Genomic DNA, 15,998 nt, shown 5'->3' with positions numbered 1-15,998 from the left:
CTAGGAACTTCAGCCTAGCTGAAACAAAAAGCTTTAGGTTCTGAGAGATGTATCCAAAAAATAATGGAGGAAGGTACCTGATGCCTCCCCTGGACTTCATAAACATATGTGTGGGGACACACACACATGCACACATACACACATATACACATAAAATGCAGGCTGCTACTTGGTTCTGTGGTTTTAGAGAATAGTATAATAATAATTTAACATATAGTAGAAAAATAAAAATGAAATAATCAGGAAAAATGAATACTGGAGGATGCCAGGTAAGAAAAGAAGAGAGTCTTGGAAACAAAATGGTTCCTGAAGGCAGAAGGCTTCTGTGAAGAATCCCAGCTCCCCCATACCTAACACAGGCTGGCCTCTGCCCCCATAAGCCTGTATATGTATTTGATGTGTGGTCCCCAGTTAGTGGAACTGTTTGAAAGGATTGAGAGCTGTGGCACTAGTAGAGGAGGTGTGCCCCTCGGGCAGCCTTTGAGGTTCTGAAAGGCTCCCATCATTTCCAGTGTCTTCTCTCTGCTTTTGGATTGATGTGAGCTCTCAGGGACTGCTCCTGCTCTGTGCCTGCCTGCTGCCATGCTTCCTGCATGATGGTCAGGAACTCACCCCCTGAAACTGTAAGCCCTGAATAAACTCTTTCTTCTATAAGTTTTCTTGGTCACAGTGTCTTATCACAAAAATGAAAAAGTAACTATGATGGAAGGCCTTTCTGCTCTAGGCAGAAAATTAAAAGAGCATATGCTCTTAACTATTATTAAGGGTCCCCACCACCCAACAGCCCTGGTAAGATATAAACCAGTGATCTCCACAGCCGATAAGCCTCACCATGTACGCAGATGTTCTAATCCACTCAGGAAACACCCATTCTAAAAATGTAAGATTATTAAAAACCTGCAGATTTCTCACAAGGACAAGAAATAAACCAACGCACAAGGGCAGAATGAGAAAAAAAGATTATGCAAAGAGGAAAAACTTGAAAAACAAACAAAAGCTGACGTGAGTCAGACAGAAGCACGGTATCAAGCTTCTGTAGCTCTCGATGCTCAGGGCTGAGGCAGGAGGGGCACTCGAGTTTTGGGAGATAAAGACTAGCCTGAGCAACCACGAAAAGACCCTATCTCCATCTTTTAAGTTTAAAAATAGTATGAATATATAGTAAGTAGGTAAGTATCTCAGTATGTAACGCAATACATTATGCTAAAAAGTCAGTAAAACTGTGAAACAATAAAATGCTATGATGTTCAGCAGGTGGAATATTCAAGCAATAAAATATGAGAAGAGTAAATGAGCTGAGAAATAATGGTTAAGTAAACTTCTCAGAAAGTAAAGGATAAAGACTTGAAAACTTAATCCTAAATAAAAGGATTAGAGATAGGGCTGGAGTGGGTTGCTCAGTTGGTAAAGTACTTGCCTTGCAAACACAAGGACCTGGGTTCAATCCCTAGAGCTCACGTAATCACAGGCAAGGTGGCCCATGTTTGTGATCCCAGCATGAGAGAGGAGAGAGAAGGATTCCTGGGACTCACTAGTCAGCTAGATTAATCAATAATGACAAAGCTAATAAATGACCTTGTCTCAAAGGAGATGGAGAGCATTCCTGAGGATGCACTACATGTGCACGCGCATACACATACACACGAGCATACACACACACACACACAGGCATGTGCACACCCACACACACACATGCACACACACACACATGCATACAATCACATACACGTGAACACACACATACACAGTCACACATCACACACACATGTATATACTCTCACACACATGTTTACATTCACACACATGTATACACTCACACACATGCACATACTTACATGCACATATCAACACACTCATGCACACATGAGCATTCATATGCACACATGAACACACTCACAAACACATGAACACACACACGCACACGCACACACACATATATGAGCATGCATACACAAAATGCATGCATAATTTTTAAAGGCAAGAAAAAAAACAATAAGAAGAAATAATAGTTTTAAAACTTAAAGAATACAGTTTTTCAGATTCAATGGCCTATTAAATACCTCAGAGAATAAATGAAAATGTACCTACATCATAAAATTTCAGAATACTGAAAATAAGAAAACAATAGTCACATGACATTCCAGACAGAAAACAATAGTCAGATGAAAAGAACTAGACATTTGAACGGAGTCCGGCTCTTCATAGCAGTAACGGAAGCTTGAATGAAATGGAGCTGTGCTTGCGAGTCAGGAAGCAGAACCAACTCCAACCTAGACTTCTATATCCAGGTATACTATCAAGCATATGTCAGAATGAAGATATTGCCACACAGGAAAGTTCCTAAAGAGATTTCTACTACTCACACACCTTCTCCCAAGTGGGGACGAGATGACAGAGAGGAAAGGAAAAACCTGGGAACAGCACCAAATAACCACAGTCTAAACTGATGCAGACCTCAGAGCTCTAGGGATGCCCCGAGAGGTAGAAAGAAGCTGCCTAACATAGCTGACTCTACGGGCAGACTTAAGTAAGCACTGGCAAGTTTGTAATGCAGTTCATGATAGTCCTGGAGGAATCTTCTGTGAAGATGATCAAGCTTAAATTTTAGGATCTTTTATTTCCAAGTATTTGGTTAGAAGATCCTTTATGATTACATCTCTCTCCTCTCTCTCTGTCTCTCTGTCTTTCTCTCTCTCTCTCTCTCTCTCTCTCTCTCTCTCTCTCTCTCTCTCTCTCTGTGTGTGTGTGTGTGTGTGTGTCTGTTTCTCTCTATCTCTTTATCTGTCTCTGTCTTTTTCTCTCTTTGTGTATGTGTGTGTGTGTGTGTGTGTGTGTGTGTGTGTGTGTGTGTTTTACTGGAAATTGAACTGGAGCCCTACTTATGCTAGGCAAGCTGAGAAGCTACAGCCTCAGCTCTCTTTCAGTTTCTGAGACAGGATGTCACTAGGCTGTCCAGGCAGCCCTTGAATAAGCAAACCTACTGCCTCAGCCTCCTGAGTAGCTGGATTACAGGCCTGTGACAGCAGGCCCAGCATGTGTTTGTTCTCTTAAGCAGGCCTAGCAACAGAAATTCTACACCACCCCACTGATACATAGAAAGCTAAGAAAATGAGAAAGACAGTTTTTCAGGAAAGACAAAATGCGTAAGTGGTCAGGAAGAGTGCTTAATAGACTAAATATGTAGGGTCTGAGTATGTCTGCCTATCATAAAAAGCAACACCAATTATTGACATAAAATATTTAAAGTGTAACCACTTACAAGGATCAGCAAATGAGAAAGACTGGAGCAGAACAAACGACCTAAGAGTCTCTGGGCAGAGACAAACTCTTGCCTTAAGTCCTCCTTCCTGCTCTGGCTCTTCCTTCCTCCTTAGAAATGGAAAGTCTTCAGATCGTGGAGTTTGCGAGTGCAGGTGACCGACTGCTCCACCCGACTTCCTTCCGCACAAGAGGTGGGAATTCCCACTGAAGCCTGTCACTGATCAAAGATCCAATCCACCCAGGCACATCCTGTGACCTGAAGGGGCCCAGTGGCACAGACTGGCAGCTGCAGAACCTGCCCCTGCGTGAGCTGACTTGCATGTTGGGTGTGCAAAGCGGGTGAAGGAGGGGCCCCTGGACAAACTGCTTTATTGAGTAGCCACTTCTGCTCTGCCATAGGAAATCACAGAGAAAGGCGGCTAAAGAAGGGATTTAACGAAGACTGTGAAGTAAACACATGAATGAGGTCCAGAAATTCAGGGCTGCCAAGGCCTAGCTCTCCTTCCCAGGGATACAGAGGACACTGAGGGGCCACCACAGGGCCTCAGATTATAAGACAGTCATGGTGTGTGGGTGAGACTGGAGTCATTGTTACCAAGTATCCTTGATTACCACAAACATAGGAGACCCAGGAGTGAGCATTTGTTTGTTTATCCTCAGATATATTCTCTTAACAGCTTTACTGTGCTATAACAAACAAAATATGCAAATTTAGAGAGCAGAGCATTGGCTCAATCGGGTAAAAAGCACCTGTTGATAAACCTGAAGACTTGAGTTTGACCCCCTGGCCTCACATGGTAGAAGGCGAGAACTCACATATTCGTGAGTTCATATGCACAGCTACACACACACACACACACACACACGCACACCATTTTTTTTAAGTCCTTGGTCATATAAAGAATAATGTTAAATATACCATCAAGTATTAAAAACCTGCAGATTTAAAATGCACAACTCAATAATTTGACAGAAGTTCGTACAGTGAAACCAAGTGACAGGACCAAGATGCTGAGCACATCTGTTATCCTCCTGCTCCATGGTGGACCCCTTGTCTCTGCTCTGTCCTCACTCCCTTTACCAAGTGTTGGTGTCTGCTGTCCCCATGGACTTGTTCACACTTTCTAGAATTTGGTATAAGTGGAGCATATAATATGCATTCTTTTTCTGCCTGGCATTTTACACCATCAATCTGAGACACATACATACTGTCCCATGTGTTCATTCCTTGTTTTGGTTTGGTTTGGTTTTGGTTTTGATTTTGATTTTGGTTTTCAAGACAGGGTTTCTTTGTGTAGCCTTGGCTGTCCAGAAATAGTTTTGTAGACAAGATGGCCTTGAACTCAGAGATTGGCCAATCTCTACTTCCTGAGTCCTGGCATTAAAGGCATGTGTCATAATTCATTCCTTTTTATTGCTGAGTAGTACTGTGTTGTATGCTTTAGCCGCTGTTTATCCAGGCACTTGTTGAAGACTTAGTGTTATTTCCATTTTTAGCAATGACAAAGCATATTGCTATGAACATCCCCATAAACATGTTTACATAAAAATATACTTCCCTTTCTCTCAAGTAATTAAAGACCTAGGGATGGACGGGAGAAGGAACTTCATGTTAGATACAGGTTTAGCTTTTTAAAATGCTACCACTTGTTTCCCAATATAATTGTATCACATTACATTCCAACCAAAAGCATCTAAAAACTCCAGTCTTTCTCAGTGGAGATTGGAGTTTTAAATTGGAGTCCACTGATAACTATGTGACTATTCCTAGAGCCTTGAATTACATTACATTCTCTTTAGCATTCAAAACTTTGTCAAGCTTAGAGGAAATATTCAGAGGATTGGGCTCTGTCCCAGTAAGTGGAATTTGTTACAGTTCCGACAGGCTAACTTATGCAAAGTCAACACAGAGCAAGGCGTGGTTCAAAGATTGATTCAGGTAGAATGGGCCTCCAGTTTTAGCTCTTACCTTGTAAAATATTACCTAACTGTCCGTGGCCAACTCATCGACCTTCCCAGGGGCTTGGTTTCCTATCCAGATAATGAAAACTGTGGGATTGTTAATTGGTCAAAAGTATGTAGATTAGAGATATTTCTACAAGAACAGCAAGTTTCAAAGTACTTTAAGGTTACATAAGAAAGAAAATTAAATATTATCAAATCTTTCTTATTTTCACCAAGAAATGAACATTTTATTTTATTGTTTACAACTATCTTAGAAAGAAGATGAAGCTAATCCTATTCCAGATGACAGAAACTCTCTTCTATCCTCTTGCAAAGGGTCTTCTTTCTAGAATGAGAAATGAGACAACTAGTTTCCATTAGGGTCACACATGTGAGTTCTGCCCCAGCCAAAACTTCTTTGGGGAGGGGTGGTTAAATAGCTGAATTTTTTTTTTGAGACAGGAGCAGGGTCTTGCTACAGAGCACAGATTAGCCTCAAAGCTAGACATTTTCCTTCCTCAGCCTTTCAGGTGCTGTAATTTCAGGCACACACCATGATACCCAATATGCATTAGAGTTTTGCAATAATCTCACTTATCCTTGAGCCAATGCATAACAATAATTACATGCCCAGGCCTTGCTTCAAGAGGTAACTTCATTAAGAAATGTCAAGAAAGAACAGTTTAGCTCTTTGTAAAAGTCAACTCTGTTCCATGAAAGTGTGACTGAAACCCAATACTTGACAAGAAGGAAGACTACCCCACCCCATTTCATAAGGGCCTTGGCAAACTGAACCTGCCCTAAGAAGAGCAATCAACTCCATGAGGATCAAACAGAAAAGTTCTGGGAGGACCAGTTAGAAGAGACTCTGAGAGGTATAAAGAAACACCATAGGATTCTAGGGGCTCCCTAGAAGTACCAAACCTGTGCGTCAGTAAGGAAACACCTAATATAAATAGATGGGAGTTAAGGACCCCATTATACCAGAAGGGAGAGCACCTTGTATCAGAACTGTACAGTTTCTCAGTGGGCTATAAGGTATTTCCCAGCAGTTTAGGCAACCTCATGTTCACAGGAGTAGAGCAAAGATGACTTACTCTTCTGGGGAGGTTGGATTAGAGAAACCACTCCAAATTTCCAAAAAGAAGCAACAATAGGAGCTGCCCTAGTTTAATTTCTGTTGCTGTGATAAAATAACCCAACAAAGGGCACCTTAGAAGAAAGGGTTTATTTGGCTTAATAAAATCCAGATTTACAGTCCCTCGTTGCAAATAAGTCAAGTTAGGAACTTCAGCCAGATGGTCACATTGCCGGCAGTTAAGAACAGAGAAATCAATGCACACGTGTTCACTTACTGGCTTGCTTGTGCCCAGTTCCATCTTTCCACTCTTAAACGATTCAGAATCCCCTGGCTAGGGAATGATGCCACCCTCAGTGGGGTGGGTCTTTCCACATCAATTAACTTAATTAAGATAGTCACCCACAGGTTAACCTGATGGAGACAGTCCCTCACCTCTCTTCCCAGGTGATCCTAGGTTGTGTCTGGTTGACAACTAACGCTAATCACCAAAGATCATACTAGCAGTTTTCTTGAGTCTTTATTTAATGAAATTTAATGTAGGTTGAGTGGTACCAAATTGTATAGGCAAATTATAGTAGCAAGATCTTATCTCAAAACACCAGCCAGCCAGTCGGCCAGCCAAGGACAATAACAATATCTTTTAGTTTTGGTGATGAACTCCTGTATGAGGTTCTATGGTTACTGTGTCTGTAAGGGTTTTAGCATTTGAACTTTGACATATGAACAATGAGGAATTCCTAGGAATGAAGCAAAGATATAAATGTAACATGAGAGATTCCAAGAGTGACAAGCATAACAGATGAGCACCAGATGTGACTCATCCTCCAGGAGCACGGTGAGGAAAGAGTGGGTGAAGGAAATCAGTGATGAGACTAATGGTGGAGGCAGGGGGATGGAAGGAATGGATGGGAAGAAGGAAGTGGGGACTGATGCAAGGTCACCTGGGTATGCAGGAGAGTAGAAGGGGATGCTGCAATGACTGGAGTCTGGACCAAAAAAATGGAGAAGTCTAGAAGAAACAGATGATCTCTCTGGACCATTTGAGTCATTGTAGGGTAAGCTTTGCGAATACAGACGCATTACCCAGATTTCCCCACCATTGGTTCTGCTTTGCCTTCAGCCTGTGGGAATTTAGAGAACTGAACTAGTGAGTCTTTCAGTATGGAAAGAAAGAATTCGTAGAAACAATATATAGAGAGGGGAAGTGACATTCACATCCCTCTAAGGGAGGAAATAGAAGCTGCTGACTCCCTGGTTCTGATTTCCTCAAAAGCTGCCTGAAAGAGAGAAGGCTAAGTTTCAATGCCAAACTTACAGGATTTCAAGTCATACCTAAATCTCAAATAAATTGAAGACTTAAACATAGAACACTAAATTATAAACCACCAAGAGCTATCAAAGGCCAATTTTTAGGTAATCCTGGGGATGAATTTTTTTTCCTATCAATTTCTAAAAGTAGAATCCAGAGTTGAAAGGTCTTGCCACCAAGGATTTTGGTATCCTATGGTGAGCTGTCCACCCCCTGTAAGAAAACACCTAACTGTGTTTCCCTCCATCCACATTGCGTCTTACTCCCAGTGCTTCTTCACTGGCTTGCCATCAGTTTTTCTAAGACACATGATCTTCCAGCTTCGGGGTGCTGCATGAGGTTCATGTTAGCTGGGATGTGACTTTCCCTATGTCTCTCCCTTCCTTACCTAGACATCATGCTGATTTGGAGGGGTTCAGAGTATCAAGGTCTCCCCACAGATATCTTCATAGCACCCCACACTTTCCCTTCCTTAATGATCACCTGCTATAGACTAAAAAGTGTTTTTGCCAACTCACCCAAAATTCACATGTTGGATCCAAATTCCAAACATAATGATATTGGGATATGAGGCACTGGGTAGAGATAATCTCTTTTTTGAGGGCACTACTTAATAACCTTATGAAAGAAATCTCCTAGAGAGTTTCTTTGCCCCTTCCATCACATGAGGCTTTAAGAAAAGTGGGATCTATGAACCACAAAGTAGACCCTCATCAGAACAAGCCAGAAGGACCTTTCTCTGGGAAAATACAATTCCCACAGTTTATAAGCCATCAAATTCATGGTGTTTTGCTATAGCATGCTAACAGACTAGGACAACACCACATTTATGGAAAGAAGGTGGGGCTTCTTTGCTGACAGACATTCATGAGCCTAAAAACCTTGTCTGTCTTACACTCAGCCCTCAGCTCTCACTAAGTTCCCAAGTCAAAGACCCTATCTTCTGTGCATGAGTGTATGCATGAGTGAATAGACACAGAGATGACTTTTAGTAATTACATCAGCCTGTTATGTCTGCTATAGACAAGTAGAATCCTACTGAGCGTAGCCTGATTGGTATTGATTGATAGCGATCAGTTTTTGTCTAGCCATATTTGACAGCCCTTACTCTCAGAACACTATGTTTTTCATCCTGTTTCAGGGAGGGACTTGGACAATGAGTAAAGAAGTCTGAGTTCCAGGGGTAGAAGAAAAATAGATTCCAAGGAAAAAATAAACTATACCAAGGAGTGAAGCTGGGAAAATGTGGCATCTACCATGGAAGGAAAGGTGACAAACACTAACTTGACTAACCATTCATATACACAGTCCAATGTGATGCTTCCAAAAAACGCCAGGAGGAATTACTAGAGCAGGTTTGCAAGTGAAGCAACCCAAGCTCTGAAGAGTGAACAGCTTACCCATTACCTCACAATAGGAGACACAAATGCATGCATTATGCCTTTGCACATCCTGTTTCCTCAGCCTGGAATAGCCATTCTCCGCTATGCAAATCTAAGTTCCCGAGCTAATGGCAACTTAATGTAGCCTCCCTGAAGGCTTCCCTGAGCTCCCACCCACTTCCGGCACTCCCCACCCTCCCATCCCCACCTTCTGTCTTTGTTCCAGTCTGCCTATTCTTGCATCCGCTCATCTTCCCTTGTTCCTAGGTCTTAAGAAACTTAAAAACATTGGGGCTCTTTGCTGAGTCTCTCTGGATGGCTTTCCTCCAGTACTTCATTGTTTTCTGAGCCAGGAAGCAAGCCAGCTACCAAGCTGACTCATACAGATTTGCACAGTGCTCCTGAGAAACACCTGCCCTGGGCTCATACTGCTGCACTCCGGAGTCCAAGCTCTGTGGCTCCTCTTTCAAGAGAGCCACAGTCCCTTTGAGCAACTCTGTGTAGGATGACATAAGCCCTAGGAAAGAAAGCAAAAAGAAGAAAGTTAAATATTCTCCTGTCCTTGGATATTTGTTTTCTTATCAAAACACTTTAAAACTTGTCCAGTTTCTCAGTCCCAGAAACATAAATTTCTTTTCCTTAAAGGTTATAAAGGGCCCTGAAGGTCTTTCTTGTACACCAGGCTTTCTTGAAAGCAAGACTGAGGAATCAATCACAGTCATGGTAGAAAAGTCAATTCCTTCTAACTTGTCAGCAAATAGACATATGCTAAGAAAGGATTTATCTCTGTTTAGTTTATGAGCCAAAATATCAAGTTTGCCGTCGAAATCATGAAGGAAAAAAGCAAGGGAGGACTTGGCACTCATCTGTGACTCAGGTGAGACAACAAAAGATTTACAAGAGAAGGTAAGGATTGGGTCTGGAAAGGACACCATTCAACAGGAACACAGGGAGCCATAGCAGAACAGGGCCTTGTTCAGGATCCTCATGCAGTCCAGGATGAACAACCAGAGCTAGATTACTCCAGGTAGTTGTCCAGTCCATCTCCAACCTCATAAATAAGGGAAGCCCTGAGAAATGTAAGGATCGTTTAAGACTGGACAGTGGCCAAGATCAAAGTCAGATGGAGATCTGCCTGTCTGGCCACACTGTATATCACACCTGTTGATCCCACCCTGCATAGTAGTTGCTTCAGTTGGAAACCCATCATCTTTAGTCAACAGTTCACATTAAAAATCAGAAAGGAGCTGGTTGTGTTGGTGCACACTGGTAGGATTCGCTCTAGGAGGTAGAGCCAGGAAGATCACAAGTTCGAGGCCAGCCTGGGTACACATTTTGCCAGGCGGTAATGGCACACCCTTTTAATCACAGTACTAGAGAGGCAAAGGCAGGAAAATCTCTCAGTTTGAGGCCAGCCTGGTCTACAAAATGAATTTCAGGACAGGCAAAGCTACACATAGAGATGTTGTCTTGAACAAACTGGAGGAGGATGGAAAAAGAGGAAGAAGATGATGGAGAAGCACACACTGATCATAGGACTGTTAGCATGCATTAAAATCCAGCTTCCCATCATAGTAGATTCTTGTATATCTGGGAAAATGGCTTAGTGGGTTAGGTACTTGTCACTCAAGCATAAAGGCCCACGTTTGAAGCCCCAGAACTCACATAAAGTTGAATATGGTAGCATATATAGTTAATTTCAGCACTCTGACTACAAGATGAGAGGACACGGGAGAAACACTGGAAGCTCACAAGCTAGCCAGCCTGGAGAACACAGAAACAAAACAAGAAAAGAAACCCATCTCAAACTAGGTGTGAGGTAAGGACTGACACCTGCTGTTGCCCTTTGGTCTTTTAAAGTCATGCAGTATTCACACATGTATGCATACACATGTACATGCATATATGAACACACACACACACACAGACACACACCACACACACACACACACACACACACACACGAAAGCACTATACATACATAAAAACATTTATATACTTTGAAAAATTATAAAGCACTGCATATGTGTTAGGTTATTTTATTATCTGTCTGACATATTAACGACATTTCCAACTTTATCATCATCCATTTTGCTCTCACAGCCAGCTTATCTTTACATTGGAAATCCAAATTCAGCCCCACCGTAAGCATCTAATTAAGGTCTTGTCTTACTGGAAAATCCTTCTCCGAGAGGACAGAGGGCATTATGAGAAGAACGCTGATGAAGACACGGACAGAATCTATTGTGTTAGAGAGGAATTTTGAGAGAATGTATGTCATCCTGGTCTGTGGTAAAGGAGGGAAGGAGACTCACACACAGCCTTAGTCAGAATAGGTCTGGTTTTACCACAGAAACAAACTGAAATCTCAGTGATTTACCAAAACTTAAGATGCATTTCCCATGGCCACCAAGGCTAACGCAGGTGCTCTAGCCCTGTGCAGCATCTGGGTCACATGACCTCTGTGGTTGCCGCATCAAGGGAAGTTGAGTATGACGAACTAGCTGGTCCTGGTTGCATCAGCAGAACTCAATCCACTTCCTGCTCACAGGCTGTTGGCCAGAGTGTGCCATGTGTCCCCAGTTTAACTGCAGGCAACCCCACACATGTGCAGATGGATATTTAGTGAGCAATTAGCTACCTACCACACGATTCCAGGAAAGCATACATCAAAAGATTTCAGACTATTCCAACTATCTAAACAGGAATTTGCATAGGTCTTAAAGACAGAACAGCTAATAGAAATTACACAAAAAATAAATAGTAGTAGTAATTAGCTCTAGTTATTATATTTCTCATGGGCTTTATTTTGGTCTTTTTAATGTATTTCTCCAATACAGCAATATTTAATAATAAACATTTTAAACATACTATTTTTTTTTACTGAGAAACAAATTCAAACCAGAGTTAACCCATGACTCCAATGAGAGGAAGACTCAAAAGGAAAGAAATTCTCTTTTAAGAAATGTACTTTTGGAGCCGGGCGGTGGTAGTGCACACCTGTAATCCCAGCACTCTGGGAGGCAGAGGCAGAGGCAGACGGATTTCTGAGTTCGAGGCCAGCCTGGTCTACAGAGTGAGTTCCAGGACAGTCAGGGCTACACAGAGAAACCCTGTCTCAAAAAAAAAAAAAAAATCCAAAAAACCAAAAAAAAAAAAAAAAAAGAAGAAGAAGAAGAAGAAAAGAAAAGAAAAGAAAAAAGAAAGAAAGAAATGCACTTTTGACCAGAAAATCACAATTACCTCAGAAGAAGAAAAGTAAGCAACAGGCCCAGACACCAGGGTTGCCACACAGGAAGCCCGCTGCTGAGTTCATTTCAGAAGGGCATCCAGGAAAGAAGGCAAGGAAGAAGCAAAGCCTCCATTACTCAGCATCTCAAGTGAGAGAAAGGGAATTCAGAAACAGAAAGCATCCGTAAGCGAAAGAATGAGCTAAAGCAGGGAGAAGAGGGGACAGCTAGCCAGGTAGCCAGGTATGCAATGGCTGGACTTCATCTGTGTGTGTTCCTCCTGATGTTCACATTTGAATCTCCTGTCATCTCCAAGTCACAGCTATCCCCCTGCTCCTGGGCTCCTGGGAACATCATAGTCAAACACACTTGAGTTCAGGTAGGAAGACTGCTTTTGATACACTTAGAGATACGTTGTCATCTCTCTATGTGCTGGTTTGCACCTAGAATAGTTCTCAGACTCAAAGCTGTTACCATTAAATGGACAAAGATAGCTAGGGATGCAGCTCAGTGGTAGAGTACTAAACTAGGACCTCCTGGTCCTCTCTCTGGCAGCACAGAAACAAAAGTGTAAAATTGATCAAGTTATGAACAAGCAGAGCTTGGATATCTTCACAGTAACCCTCCAGAAAAGACTTTGCAAGGGCTACATGAGGCCCTGTTGGTCTGGGTCCTTCTTTCCCCCAGTCCTCCATTCTCAGCTTACCAGACCAACTCCCTCCACCAGTGGCTCTGAGTTCTAGCCTTCATGCTTTCATTTACTTGACCCTCATAGCATCTGCTTGGTCCAGAATGTTCCTTTTCTCTTTACACTGAATAACCATCTCCAAGACCAAGACCCACAAGTGCCTCTGTTTCATACCTTTATTACAGAGATAATTTAAAGTGTAATTATCTACATGGGGTCAGGGGTCAGCACTGGCTTTATTGTCAGCTTTCAGGAGATCAGAGACCATAGCTGGTTGTACTCACTTGATGTAAATGACAGAAAGAACTTCAAAAGCATGCATGATAGGTTTCCTTCATTCTTTGTAAAATTTTTTGTGTGTATATGTGTGTGAGAGAGACAAAGAGTGAGAGACAGAGAGACAGAGAGAGAGAGAGAGAGAGAGAGAGAGAGAGAGAGAGAGAGAGAGAGAGTACATTAAGACACAGAGACAGCTTTGTGGTTGAGTATAGACTGATGTCTGAATCCCATTTCCGTAACCTGCTAACCTTGCAACCTCAGGCTGGTTACTTAACTTTGCTAGAACTTTGCTTCCTCTTCTGTAATGTGTGATGGGATGACCTACCTCTCTGGTCTGATGAGAGGATTAAGTTGAGATAACATATTGTAAAACCTGGAAGCTAGTAGGGTGTTATGGACATCCTTTCCTCCTGCCTAACTGTCATGGAATTCAAACTAAGTAGGGCATGAATGGACACTGAGGGCTCACTTGTCTCTTCATGTTTGTGCCTCTGAACAGGCTCTGTATCACCTGAAGAGAAACACACTCTCCCTTGAGGTAGACAAGCGAATTGTTAATTTCAGCATCTCTATGCCAAACTCTGTAAACACTCATATTTCTGATGGAACAGCTTTGCATTCATATAATATATAGCCCCCTGAATTCCTTAATCATTTCTACATCTCTGCTAACACCTAACAGAGTGTAAATGCCCTGTAACTAGCCATTATACTGTATTTTTTCCAGAGTGATGACAAGAAAGTCTACCTAAGTTCAATACGGCTATTTCTCCTCCCCAATCCCCAAGTATTTCTGCCTACAGTTAATTCAGTTTAGGAATGCAGCACCCATAGCTGGTTGTACTCACTTGATGTAAATGACAGAAAGAACTTCAGAAGCATGCTAGGTTTCCTTCATTCTTTGTAAAACCTTTGTGTGTGTGTGTGTGTGTGTGTGTGTGTGTGTGTGTGAGAGAGAGAGAGAGAGAGAGAGAGAGAGAGAGAGAGAGAGAGAGAGAGAGAGAAACTTTCTTCCAGAGTTATGCTTCTTTCTACATTCAAGTATTCCTTTCACATCCAGGTATGATGTGCTAATTTTAAGGTTGATTCCGAAAACATTTATAAATGTTTCCCACCTTCATGGTACAGTGGCAAGCCATACCAAAGTCCACAGCCCCACTGCCAAACTTCACTCAGCCCAATGGTAGCCTTCCTTCTATTTTCAGGGTATCACAGAATAAAAAAAGAAAAGAAAAATTATTTCGCTAGAAGAGAGATCATCTTTGGGGCGGTTGTTGTTTGTTGTGATAAGTGCATTGTTTGAGTACATGTGCATACATGTGAGTACTGAGGCCAGAGGTTGATGGCAGAAACCTTTCTCAGTCACTCATCTTATTGTTTGAGGCAGGGTCTCTTAATGCAACCCAGAGCATGCAAATATAGTTAGTCTAGCTATCCCAGCTGTTCCAGATTCCCTGGGTCTATTTTCTGATACTAAAATTACAAGCAGGCTGCGATGGCCACCCAGAATTTATGTGGGTTGTAGATATCTGAACTCTGGTCCTCTTGCTCCTCTGGAAGTCCCTTAAACTTCTAAGCCAACTCCCCTAAACATCTTTTGTTTTTATAAAATCTTAGAATCACTCAGGGTATCTCAGGTGGGGAAAGACCCCAAAGTTGACACATTTCATCAAAGACTTGCCAGTGACAGTGAGAAAGCATTCTAGGATTCAAACTGTAAATGAGATCTGACCATGAATCAGACAGAATCTGTCTGTGTCTCAGTTTCTGTGGCCTTCACTTGGTCATTTCTTTCTTTCAAGGTCTTCAGCCACACATAAGGACACAAAAATGGCATATGAGAATGTGCATCTGGAGGCTAAAGGGAGAGCATATTGTTAACCTTAAGGCATTATCACTTGAAAAGCATCACGGAGATTCTTAGGACCCTTAGGACAAGTGTGACCGTGCACTGCTGGACCTATAATCCCAGCCCCCAGGAGGCTGAAACAGGAGCAAGAGTTTGAGAGCAGACTCACATGCAGAGTGAGACCCTACAAGAACAAAAGACAGAGGGAGAAGAGAGGGATGAGATGGAGGGATGAAGGAAAGTGAGAGAAAAAGGAGGAGGCAGACAGAGACATCCTTTGGAGCCATAACATCTAGGCTTACAGAGCAAATCCACTTACCTACCAACACATGTCATTGCATCTTGCATACTTAATTCTGTGGCTCCTAAAAGGAAAATATTGATGTATGGCAAAGCCTATGGTACAGAATAAATATACAGCATTTATTTCTGGATTATTTAGGAAGCACTGAGCCAGACACATCCGTCCCAGTAAAGCCCTGCCCAGTGCTGTCCTCTTTCTCTTCCCTAAAAGGGTTGTTTAAGACCACAGAGCTCTCCCTCTCTGAACCTCCTGCACTGTCTTTTCCCCTCAAAACCAGTTTCCAAGAAGGCCATGTGAAAGAGTAGGTTGAGAGATACACTGACCCAAATTGGCTGTTTCTCAACCAAACTCTGATTTGGGGAATTCTCTACAACACAGGAATGAAGATGGAGCTGGGTTGGCTGTTGCTACAAATGGTCGAATCTAATCTGGGGCTTTCCCAGATTGCCAAAGAGGTGCTGTGAACTGCTCTCAGAAACCAAACGGCTTCGGTGCCTCGGTAGTGGCCTTCACTCAAAACTATCTTCCCCAAGGAAGCTTTCAAAGCCCTGTTTTCCTAAGAACTCTATTTTCTGCTGTGAACTAAGGCATCATGGTGATGACTCCACAGACTCTCAAGTGACTGAGGCCATCATTAGTGTCATTATTTGTGTTTAGTTGCATCTCCATAG

This window comes from Apodemus sylvaticus, chromosome 5 (assembly GCF_947179515.1).
Source record: "Apodemus sylvaticus chromosome 5, mApoSyl1.1, whole genome shotgun sequence".
Taxonomy (NCBI): Eukaryota; Metazoa; Chordata; class Mammalia; order Rodentia; family Muridae; genus Apodemus; species Apodemus sylvaticus.
Note: the sequence above shows the minus strand (reverse complement) of the source record.